Source organism: Chrysochloris asiatica, unplaced genomic scaffold, assembly GCF_000296735.1.
Source record: "Chrysochloris asiatica unplaced genomic scaffold, ChrAsi1.0 scaffold00075, whole genome shotgun sequence".
Classification (NCBI taxonomy): domain Eukaryota; kingdom Metazoa; phylum Chordata; class Mammalia; order Afrosoricida; family Chrysochloridae; genus Chrysochloris; species Chrysochloris asiatica.
Genome location: NW_006408593.1, coordinates 3,387,696 through 3,398,050, shown reverse-complemented (window position 1 = coordinate 3,398,050; position 10,355 = coordinate 3,387,696). Strand labels below are relative to the sequence as shown.

Genomic DNA, 10,355 nt, shown 5'->3' with positions numbered 1-10,355 from the left:
CAATGCTGTATCTATCTTATTTGATTGTTCCTATAGCACTTTCCTGACTTCTTCCTTATTTTTCTCCATCTTTATGTGGAACACTTGAATGCACATCAGTATCACTCTCCTGAATTGCTTCTTAGACAGTTCCAAGGCCTGCTCTCCTTCTAATAGGAAGTCTAGGTCTACTTCCGGCTCATTTGTCTCAGTTACCCTTTTTTGTTTCTGGACATCTGCCAAGGGCTTTTGTTGTCTCCTGGACATTTTAAGTTGTTAGATGTGTTTTCTATAATTTAGTGAATGTACGTTGCTGTATTATTAAGCTTACTGAGTACCTTCTGGGAGATGTGATCCAGAGATAGGCTTCCCTTTTCATGTCTCTTATTACTCAACTGAGACTAATCTTAGCAAGAGTTGGCTATATATGTAATGTATAGCCGCTGGTATTGGCTCCTACCCAGGTGATGGGATATTATAAGGTATGGTTGTAGCTTGACTATATGGCCACAATTGCTGTCTCTTCTTGGGTAACATAAGGAGAGAAAGCTCCCACCCCAAGGAAAAAAGTGGGACCAAAAAGAGAAAAAACAGAAACAAAAATCAAAGCAAAAACAAAAACCATAGCAAACTCGTCCAGTAGCCTTTGATGAGCAGATCAGTGTGTATGCACAGTAGAAACCTCCAGGGGTGGGTGGGGGTGTCCACTCACTCAGGCACCCCCGCTAGTCACTGTCGGGGATGTGTGCAGACAGAGCATGAGAAATGAATGGAAGAAAGATTGTTCACACTTTTATCTCTGATGATCAGTTGGGTCTCTGCATATCCACAGCATCCTTCTCAAAATAACTGTGCCCTTCTCCCTTTAGAGTGTTTTTAACAGATGTTGCCTTTACACACTGTTCTTGTGTCTAGTGTTGACTCTTGCCTTTTGTGTTTGTGTTTTACTGGATGGGAATATGGTTTGACTGTATGCCCAGACCTACTGTAAGATAAGGCAAGAATACAATCTCCTGCCCAAGTAGGAGAGCCAACTTCAGGGCTAAACGCAAAAGTCAAACGTCATAAGAACCCACCAGAGAATTAGCCTCTGGAGCTGACTGGCACTTTCAACTACTTCCTCTTTGTGTTGTGGGAAATTTGTACTCTGTGGGTACAATGCAGAAACATTTGGGGGTGTCCTTCCACCCACTTGAGACACCCAGGCTGGGCAGACAGAGTGTGACAGGGGATAGCACAAGAGTAGAATAAAAAAAGAAGAAGAAAAAAAGTCACAGCTCTCTTTACACAAGTAGCTGGGTGGTTTTCACTCTGTAGCAGATTGGCTGTGGCCCCGTTCTCTGACCTCCGCCAAGACTGCATGTGGGCCTAAGGCAGAGTCCTGATTGATTCAGAAATTGCTGTGTTTCTTATCACACTTTCAAATTTCTCTGCCATTATTAGGCCCCTGAGACTATTTCCCCTTGTTGTTGTGTTGTTGTGAAGTGCCCTTGAGTCGATTCCGACCCATAGTGACCCTGTGTAGGCTTTCCAAGGAGCAGCTGGTGAGCTTGAACCACTGACCTTACAGTTCAAACGACTTTGCAGTCTGATGCCCACATTAGTCCACAGTGCCACACTAGGGCTCCATATATAGCATAGTGGCTGATATTTTGTTTCATCTATCTTTACTTTTAAGGAGAGAAATCTCTCATGACTGTGGCAGTCTGGATCCGTCCTTCATCCCTGCACTCCTGCAGATAAATGTCGCATTTACAGAGACCACAGCTATCCTGTGTCCTCTCAAACTGGAGATGTAGATCTGCTAGAGCAGACTCTCACTGATGCTGTTATGTTTAAATCAAGGATGCTTTGTATATATCATCTCCTACCTCAAAAGACCCTGGTCTCTCATGCTAAACTGGCCTACTATTAGCAAACAAGATGATTAAGAAGAATGTAAATTTCCTTTGTGTTTATACTCCAGAAACTCATTTCGTTTCAAGGTTAGCAGTTTGAACTAGCAGCCATTCCATGGGAGAAATTTTAGGTTTTCTGTTCCCAAGCTCTGGTAGCATAGTGGTTACTAGTCAGGCTGCTAACCTCAATGTCAGCAGTTTGAAACTACCAGCTGTTCTGAGGGAAAAAGAGGAGGCTTTCTGCTCCCATAAAGATTTTGCAGCCTTGGAAGCCCTATGCAGTGTGCTGAATCAGAACCAACTCCATGGCACACCACCACTATATATACACATATACATACATATGTATAAACATAGAGTTTCTCAGGCTGTAAATCCTTATGGGAGCAGAAAGCCTTATCTTTCTCCCACTAAATGACTGGTAGTTTCAAACTGCTGGCCTTGCTGTTAGCAGCCCAACTTGTAACCACTACTCTACCAGAATTCTTGGTATAGATAGACAGACAGACAGACAGACAGATAGATAGATAGATAGATAGATATTGATAAGTTACTGTTGTTGTTAAGTGCTGTCGAGTCATAATGACCCTGTATAGGGTTTACAAGGAGTAACTGGTGAGCTTAAACCACCGACCCTGTGGTTCAAACCAACTTTGCAGCCTAGTGCATTAACCCACAGTGCCACACCAGGACTCCATAGATATAGATAAAAGATAGAGATATTTGTTGTGCTGTCGAATTGGTTCCATCTCATAGCAACCCTGTATAGGGTTTCCCCTTCTGGTTCACAACCTAGTGCTGATCCTGCAGTGCCATGCCAGGAGTCTCTATCTATATATCTCTATCTATCTATCTATCTATCTATTTATCTATCTATCTATCTATCTATAGATATATTGTTAGTACTGTCGAGTTGGTTCTGAGTCATAATAACCATGTATAAAATAAATTTCCAAGGAGCAGTTGCTGAGTTTGAACTGCCAACCTAGTGGTTCAAACCTACCTTGCTGTCCAGTGCTTTATCCTAAAGCATCACACTAGGACTCTCTCTTTCTCTCTTGCTCTCTCTATTTGTCTTTCTGGTATATTCTCATCACAGTGTTCTGCAGTGGCAATGCATTGCTTATTAGGATATGGCCCTGGTCCTCATGGAATTTATAAATTAGGAAATATAATCTTAAACAAAATAACAAATACAGTGTGATAAGGAGTTTTGGTGTGGTGTTGCAGTATACTGCAGTGGACCACAGTGTCAATTTGAGAAGTATGGTCAATGGTTCAAGCTCACCAGCCACTCCTTGGAAACCCTATACAGAGTTGCTGTGAGTTGCAACCAACTCAACCGCACTTAACGACAGCCACAATACGTAGTACAATGAAGATGATACTATATAAAAAATATAAGTGTGCTGTTAATTGTTTCTCTGGAGATTTCAGGTGAAAAAGGAGCTGGTCACATGGGGTCACTATGAGTCTGGATCAAGTCAATGATGCCCAACAACTTTAAAGAAAAAATGTTCACCTTAGAATTCCAACTATGTACATTGGTGGCACCTCTGGATTTTGAGACTGTGGCAGAGCAAGTGGATAATTTCTATGCTTTGTGTTTGAGAACCTGATAAAAATAAACAATAGATAAGACTACTGTATAAAAAATGATGGACCCCCGGTATAGCACTGTAGGATCAACACTGGACTGCGAACTACAAGGTCAGCAGTTCAAACCAACCAGTTGCTCCTTTACAGGGTCTCTATGAGTCAGAACCAACTTGATGGCACTTAACAATAGTAAATGACTGAACATACTGGTTCTAGGTCTATTTTTAAGATACCGCTTTACAAGTTGATTGAATATTTGAAATTAGAAAACTATTCACTGAAATAAAAGCACTGGCTCCCCCCACCACATTTGTTTAGTTCATCAACATTTACATAACCAGAAGTAAGCTACAAAGGATTTCAATAAATCTCAGAAATCAGATTAGTAAATTGCACATTTAAAAAAACATTATCTTTCTTTAGAAACTGTTTGAGACATAAGAAATAGTTGATATTATTCATACATTCAAAAATAGTAGTTTCACAAGCTTCTCCCTAATAAATTTTACTGATTGATTGTTTGTATGTAGTTGAAATCCACTAGATAAGTACAACTATCCCACCATAAGTCTATTTTAAGATTGTAATTTCAGTTAGTTTTTCTAGGTATAACCAAATAAGCTACTCTCTTATTCACGAGACATTTAGCATGGCAGTCATGGGAAAGACATGAGTAAAATAGACTGTGGTTCTGTGTCCCAGTGGAGCATTTGGTCTACTGAAGCAGAAAGGTGCATGAGCAGGCAAATACAATATGAATGATTAGCAGAATGCTCAGTAATGTCACAATGGACGTAGTAATGCATCCTGTTAAAGAGGTACAATGGAGAATGTTCCTGTAGCTTTAGACAATCTTCTAGGCATTTCTGCTCCCATGAGATGTTCATATTACAGTGATCCCAAGATTTCATCTTTTGTACTTTGGACATGTTGTCAGGAAGGATCGATCCCTGGAAAAGGACATCATGTTTGGTAAAACAGAGGGTCAATGAAAAAGAGAAAGGCCCCCAATGAGATGGATTGGCAGAAGGACAGCAACAGTGGCCTCGGCCATAACAACTGTGAGGATGGCGCCGGAGGACCAGGGTTTCGTTGCGTCCTGCACAGGGTCACTGGGAGTCACACCCTTCTCTGAGGCACCTAACAATCTAACAACAACAGTCTTGCTCTGGCATCATTATAAATTCCGGCCACATTGTCTAATAACTTGATTGCTATTTTATGTATTGAACTTCTTGAAACCTTGAGATTTGAGAAAGCTTTCCTTTAGGCTAGTATAGAGTTTTAAAAAACGAATAACAGGGAACATACAGATCATTTCTATAGTCAATTTATAATTATATTATCTATATAACATTACTATCTACTATGAATAATGCTATTTATATCATTATGTCCTGATGGGGTGCTGCTGGATAACCACTGGACAACTAATGGCAAGGTTAGTGGTTCAAACCTACCAGCTGCTCCTTGGAAATTCTATACAGGGTCACTATGAGTCAGAACTGACTCCATGACACTTAACAATAACAGCACAAAATAAATAATAATAATAAAATGAGTAATAGTTGATGGTTTATTGCTCTGAAGTTTGAGAAGCACTTTTATTTACATTATTGGTTCCAAGCAAAACAATCTAGCACATCAATGAGGGAGCACAGAGGCTGACCCCATCAGAGAACACCACCTATTAGCACCTCTTTGTTGAAGTCAAACACAGACCCACTCTTCCCATCTCTTCATTTTTGGAAGATTTTAACACCTACCTCTGTTCTGCTTTTGATAAAAATGCTTGGTGATGTCTGTATCTGTCCTTGATTCTGTTTACTAATTCTTTGGAAACTTTCCATTTGGAAACAGTTATTCGGTTTCCTCTGATCTGTAGTCCACATCAACTGTATTTCTAAGCTTGCACTATAAAGATCTGAATTTGTTGCAATGAAAGTGTTTAGTTTATTATGTATTGCAAACTGCCAGGGCTCTCTTTCTACGTTCTCTTTACTCCAAGTACTGTGTGGCCTTCAGTCTCAGTCTGGCTTGTAATGTACGAGGCTGGAGAGGGGAAGAAGGAACAAGAGGTTTAGCTATAATTCTTGTCTTTGTATCTGGGGAGAAATCCCAATTAGATTTTGTAGTAGATGTCCATGCCATACCTTTAGCATCTCATTTGACTTTAATAACGCAACGTGCTCTATTTCCCATCTCCCCTCAAGGAATCCTGGTGACACAGTGGCCTCTTAACTGAAAGATTGGTGATTTGAACCCACCAGCTGCTGTGCAGGAGGAAGATGTATCTCTCTGCTTCCTTAAAGATTTACAGCCTTGGAACCATAGGGCCCTGGTCTTTTCTGTCCTAGAAGGTGGCTATGTGTCAGAATTTACTCAATGGCCATAGGTTTGACTTTTTGGGTTTTAGTTGTTTTCAAAATAGATGCTTTTCTTTGATCTTTTCCAAAATATCAGGAGGTGGTTCTGATCAGGACCTTGGATCGGAGAGAAGACTTGCTAAAGGTCGTCTAATAATCAGAACCAAGTGTAGACTGCAGATCTTCAACTTCCCAATGCACATTTCTTATTGACATTGAAAGAATTCATTGTTCAGACTGACCAGTGTTTAAAATAGCTGCCTTGGCCTCCTGCCCAGGACAGTGTGAAAATACAGTGGCAATTCAATACATATTGGCACCAACTGTGTTTGTGGTACCAATGGTGTGGCGGTAGATCAAGAAATGCGCTGAATTGTTCTAACGGATGCTTTTTTTCAGATTGCCAAACACATTGCCTATTTACACAGTGTAGTGACCACAATGGAGAGCTAGGTGGGTGATGATTCATGCTAAATCATTCCCACAATATGCTGAACACCGCAGCAGCGGCTAATGTGAAGTGGCTTATTATATACTGTCAAATTCAATAACACAAACGGCTAGCTTTGCTAGCATGAGCAACTTGGGGAAAACCCAGCTACTGCAAACTACTGAATTTCAAAAAAAAAAAAATAATAATAATCTGCTGTAGTTGAAACAGCATAGCCATTGAGTCATATTTGCAAATTTCTTTTATATTTCTTTGTGCCCGTTTAGAAACAGCCTTCATGTCCCCAGCTTGACTCCGTAAGCTTGACCCTTATGATTCAGTTCTCTTGTAAGTGCCTTCTCCCTCAGTGGTATTGTTTGGGCTAAAGATTTTATAAAAGCATTGAAGGTTCATGGACAGAGCTGCAAATGTGGATCATCTATGACAGTTTTCCTAAAGCCTCCCTCGCTCACCCAACAGTATGGTTCAGTGGTTGCAGTCTGACTTTCTATACTGGAGACCTGGGTTCGGTTCTTGTTCAGTGCTCCTTATATACAGCCACTGGCAGTTTGTCAGTAGAGGCATGTGTAGTACTATAATCCCGAACAGGTTTCAGAAAAGTTTACAGACTAAGGTAAATCAGAAAGAAGGGCTTGGTGATCTAGTTCTAAAAATCAGCTAATGAAAACCCTATGGATCCCAATGGTCCAATCAGAAACCCATTATATTATAGAGATGAGCCAGCACTTGGTTGTTTTCCCTTTGTAGTGACGGGGTTGCCATGATAGTCACCAAGATGCAGGGATTACCATGGGTCCGGGACTAACTGTATACCAAGCAGAACCTTGGCCCTATCTCTGATCATTTATGAGTATTGTTGCTGTTGTTAGGTGCCATTGATTCGGTTCTGACCCATAACAACTATAGGTACAACAGAACAAAGCCCCACCCGGTCCTGTGCCATCCTTACAATTGCTACTATGCTTGAGTCCATTGTTGCTGTCACTGTGCCAACCCATCTTGTTGGGGGGCTCCCTCTTTTTTTCTGTCCCTCTAATTTACCAAGTGTGATTATGTATCTTTGTGTCTCCATTGAATTGTACTCTCCCTGAAAGGAAGATCCTGGATACATTTATCTATGTAGCTAGTGCCTAGGAGACATCCTCGGCCATCCACAAATATTCACCATCAGAATTTCCCCCTAAAAAGTCTGTATGTAACGAAGATAAGGACTGTGGCTTCAGTTTCTTGCTTTCCCTACAACCAGCACAGGACTTGGTGTGGCAGTCAGGGATAAAACACTGGACCTACCTCAAGGTTGGCAGTTCACACTCACCAGCCAGACACTCCTTGGAAACCCTATACTGGGTCACTATGAGTGACAACAACAACAAAGCACAGAGCTTGGCACATCATAAGTAGGTGGGAAAGGACATGTTTGTTTTGTGAAGGAAGAAGGGTGTGAATGAGCCATCAGTCAAATAGTTCCCTGGGGCCAAATGAAGGCTTAGCAAAAGATTTCCACTCTTCAAGAATATAAAAGTGATGGTTTCCAATCATTATTCTTCAGGCTACTAGGAATAATGCTCTAAAAGTGATTGTTTATTTTGAAAGGCAAGAGCTAATCTGAAGCCATTTTCTTTATTTTTATATTCAAATGTCTATAAAATAGAAAAACACTGGAGACCTATTCATTGCTCACAAATGATCTATGGAGTAATAATGTGCTTGCTTTTCCAGCTGTGCTGCACTTTGGTGTTATCCTGGGTTTAATTGAATATATGCAGTGACCTTGGTTTTGTTCACTGGGCATCCAGTGGGGTGGGGTGGGATGTGTAATTGGCAGGAGGCATCTGAAGAAGTACCTTTTAACAAAAGTCATTTGGCTAATTTGGGGTTCGCCTGCAGGAAATAATGTGTGAAATCCTACAGAAACAAGATGTATTTTATTTGCATATGATTCACTTGAAGCTAGTAATTTTCAAAAAAATAATAACCTTTTTTATTTTTCCATACCTATTTGCTGAATCCTAAATGCTATCAGTATGATAATAGTATTGTCCATAACAGTCTCATGTTTCATCATAATTAAATAAACAGCTTGTGAATTGCAGCCCCCAAAATGTCTGTGTTCCACTCTTAACTTAAGGGGTTTCCATAGAAACTGAAAGCAGCAAGTTTAACTGACATTTATTGGACTTGAGACCATATGCAGTATTGCTGTCTCTCTGTTTTTCTCTCTGTCACCCTGAGTGTGTGTCTATCTTCCTTTACCCCTCCCAAACCTCTCTTCCCCTCAGTCATTTCCTCCTCTTGCCTCTCTCTTCCCCTCCCTTTTCTCTTATTAGCAACGAGGAAGTAATTTCGACTCAGTTAAATTTAACAAATGTAATAATACTAAAATGGGCTCAGATACTTAAGTGTAATTGTGTTATTAGCTGGAAATGTTTTTCTTCAAAAATAAAGGAATTGGGAGTGAAGTTTACTAAAGTGGCACATCTTGGTCAGAAGAACCGCTCTGGCTTACAGTGGACGTTAACAATCACAGGGTTTGCCTATTGTGTTCAACCAGTCTGACATTTTTCCTTAGTCTTAATTTTCTGTGCTCTACATGGACTCTTGTTGTACGATCAGCACTGGACTGTGAAGAACAAGGTAGACAGTTCAAATCCACCAACTGCTCTTCAGAAACCCTATATAGGGTCACTGTGGGTCAGAACCGACTCTTTGGCACTTAACAATAACAACAATAACAGATGGAGCAAAAAACGATTGTGTTGGTCATATTCAAAGAGAAAGGAAGAATTGGTTTAGGAAAGAAAACAATGTGATTTCCTGAAAATCTACTGCGCACCAGATGATTTTGCTGGTTCATTCCACAGAGAGATCTTACTGAGGACTCACAGCTACCCCATGCGTAACAGAACACAATGCTGCCCTATCACTTCCATGATTAGCTATGGGCTGGACCATTTGACCCATACAGTTGTTTGTAATTGGCTGATTTTTGAAAGTAGATTGCCAGACATATCTCCCTAGTCCATCGTAGTCTGAAAGAATGAAGAATAAGTAAAACATGAGCTAGGAGGATGCAGTAAGCACACTGTAACAGTGCTTCTACTTATATGTAGACAATGAGTCCCGGAAAGAGGAAGTCACCTTACCTAAAACTATGTAAAACCAAGGCTATTGCCGTTCAGTTGACTCTGACTCCTTGTGGTCCTATAGAACAGTTTAGAACTGCCCCAAAGGGTTCTCAAGACCATACATTTTTACAGACTGCCTCAGCTTTATGCCACAGAGCAACTGGTGGGCTTGAACCGCTGATCTTCTGGTTAGCAGCCGAGTGTTTTAACCACTGTGCTGCCAGGGTTCCATAAAACTATACCACTAGTAGAAAATATAACCTCTTTAAATGGGGTGAATTTAGACAGACAGATATCAGTTACTAATTGTGTGTTTGGTATAAGTGACAGAGTGCCTGACTCTTCATCTGTATGAAGTAGATAACTTATTTTTCCTTCATGTGATTGTTATGAGGACTAAACAAAATTGTGTTTGTAAGATACTTAATGCCTAGCACATAAAGAAAGCCTTTCCTTCCTCCCTCCCTGCTTTGTTTTTAATATTTATTCACTCAAAATGATCAATTTCCAAGGAGCTCTGGTAGCATAGTGGTTACAATTTGGGCTGCTAGCCTCAAGGTCAGCAGTTCGAAACTACCTGCTGTTCCGCGGGAGAAAGATGAGGCTTTCTGGTCTCATACAGATTTAGAGCCATGGAAATCCTATACAGAGTCAATATGAGTCAGAACTACCTCAACAGCACACCCGCGCCACCTTGTAATACTTATATTTCAAATTGATGTCACAATTCATAAACTATCTCATGATAGTTTGAGATATATATGAGAAAGGAAAGAAAGATACATCCATTTTACAGATTAGGAAAAAGGAGTTTCAGAATTGTCAATGACAAAAGTAGGTCTAATGTAATGCTGTGAGACAAGCACAGTACTACTAACTGTAAGATCGGCAGTTCAAATTCACTAGCTGTTTTCTGAAACCCTATATAGGGTGGCTA

General features: G+C 40.4%; 1 protein-coding gene across 3 annotated transcripts in view; it reads left to right on the top strand.

The window, feature by feature from the left end:
* LRRC4C (leucine rich repeat containing 4C) overlaps positions 1-10,355 on the top strand; it is a 269,415-nt gene that overhangs the window by 220,333 nt on the left and 38,727 nt on the right. For 2 of the 3 annotated variants that reach the window (XM_006865020.1, XM_006865021.1), the window contains one exon: positions 6,242-6,295. The exons of the other annotated variant lie outside the window; for it this stretch is intronic. The gene's annotated coding sequence lies outside the window, so the exon portion shown is untranslated. The remainder of the gene's footprint in view (positions 1-6,241; positions 6,296-10,355) is intronic. 3 annotated transcript variants of the gene reach the window in all.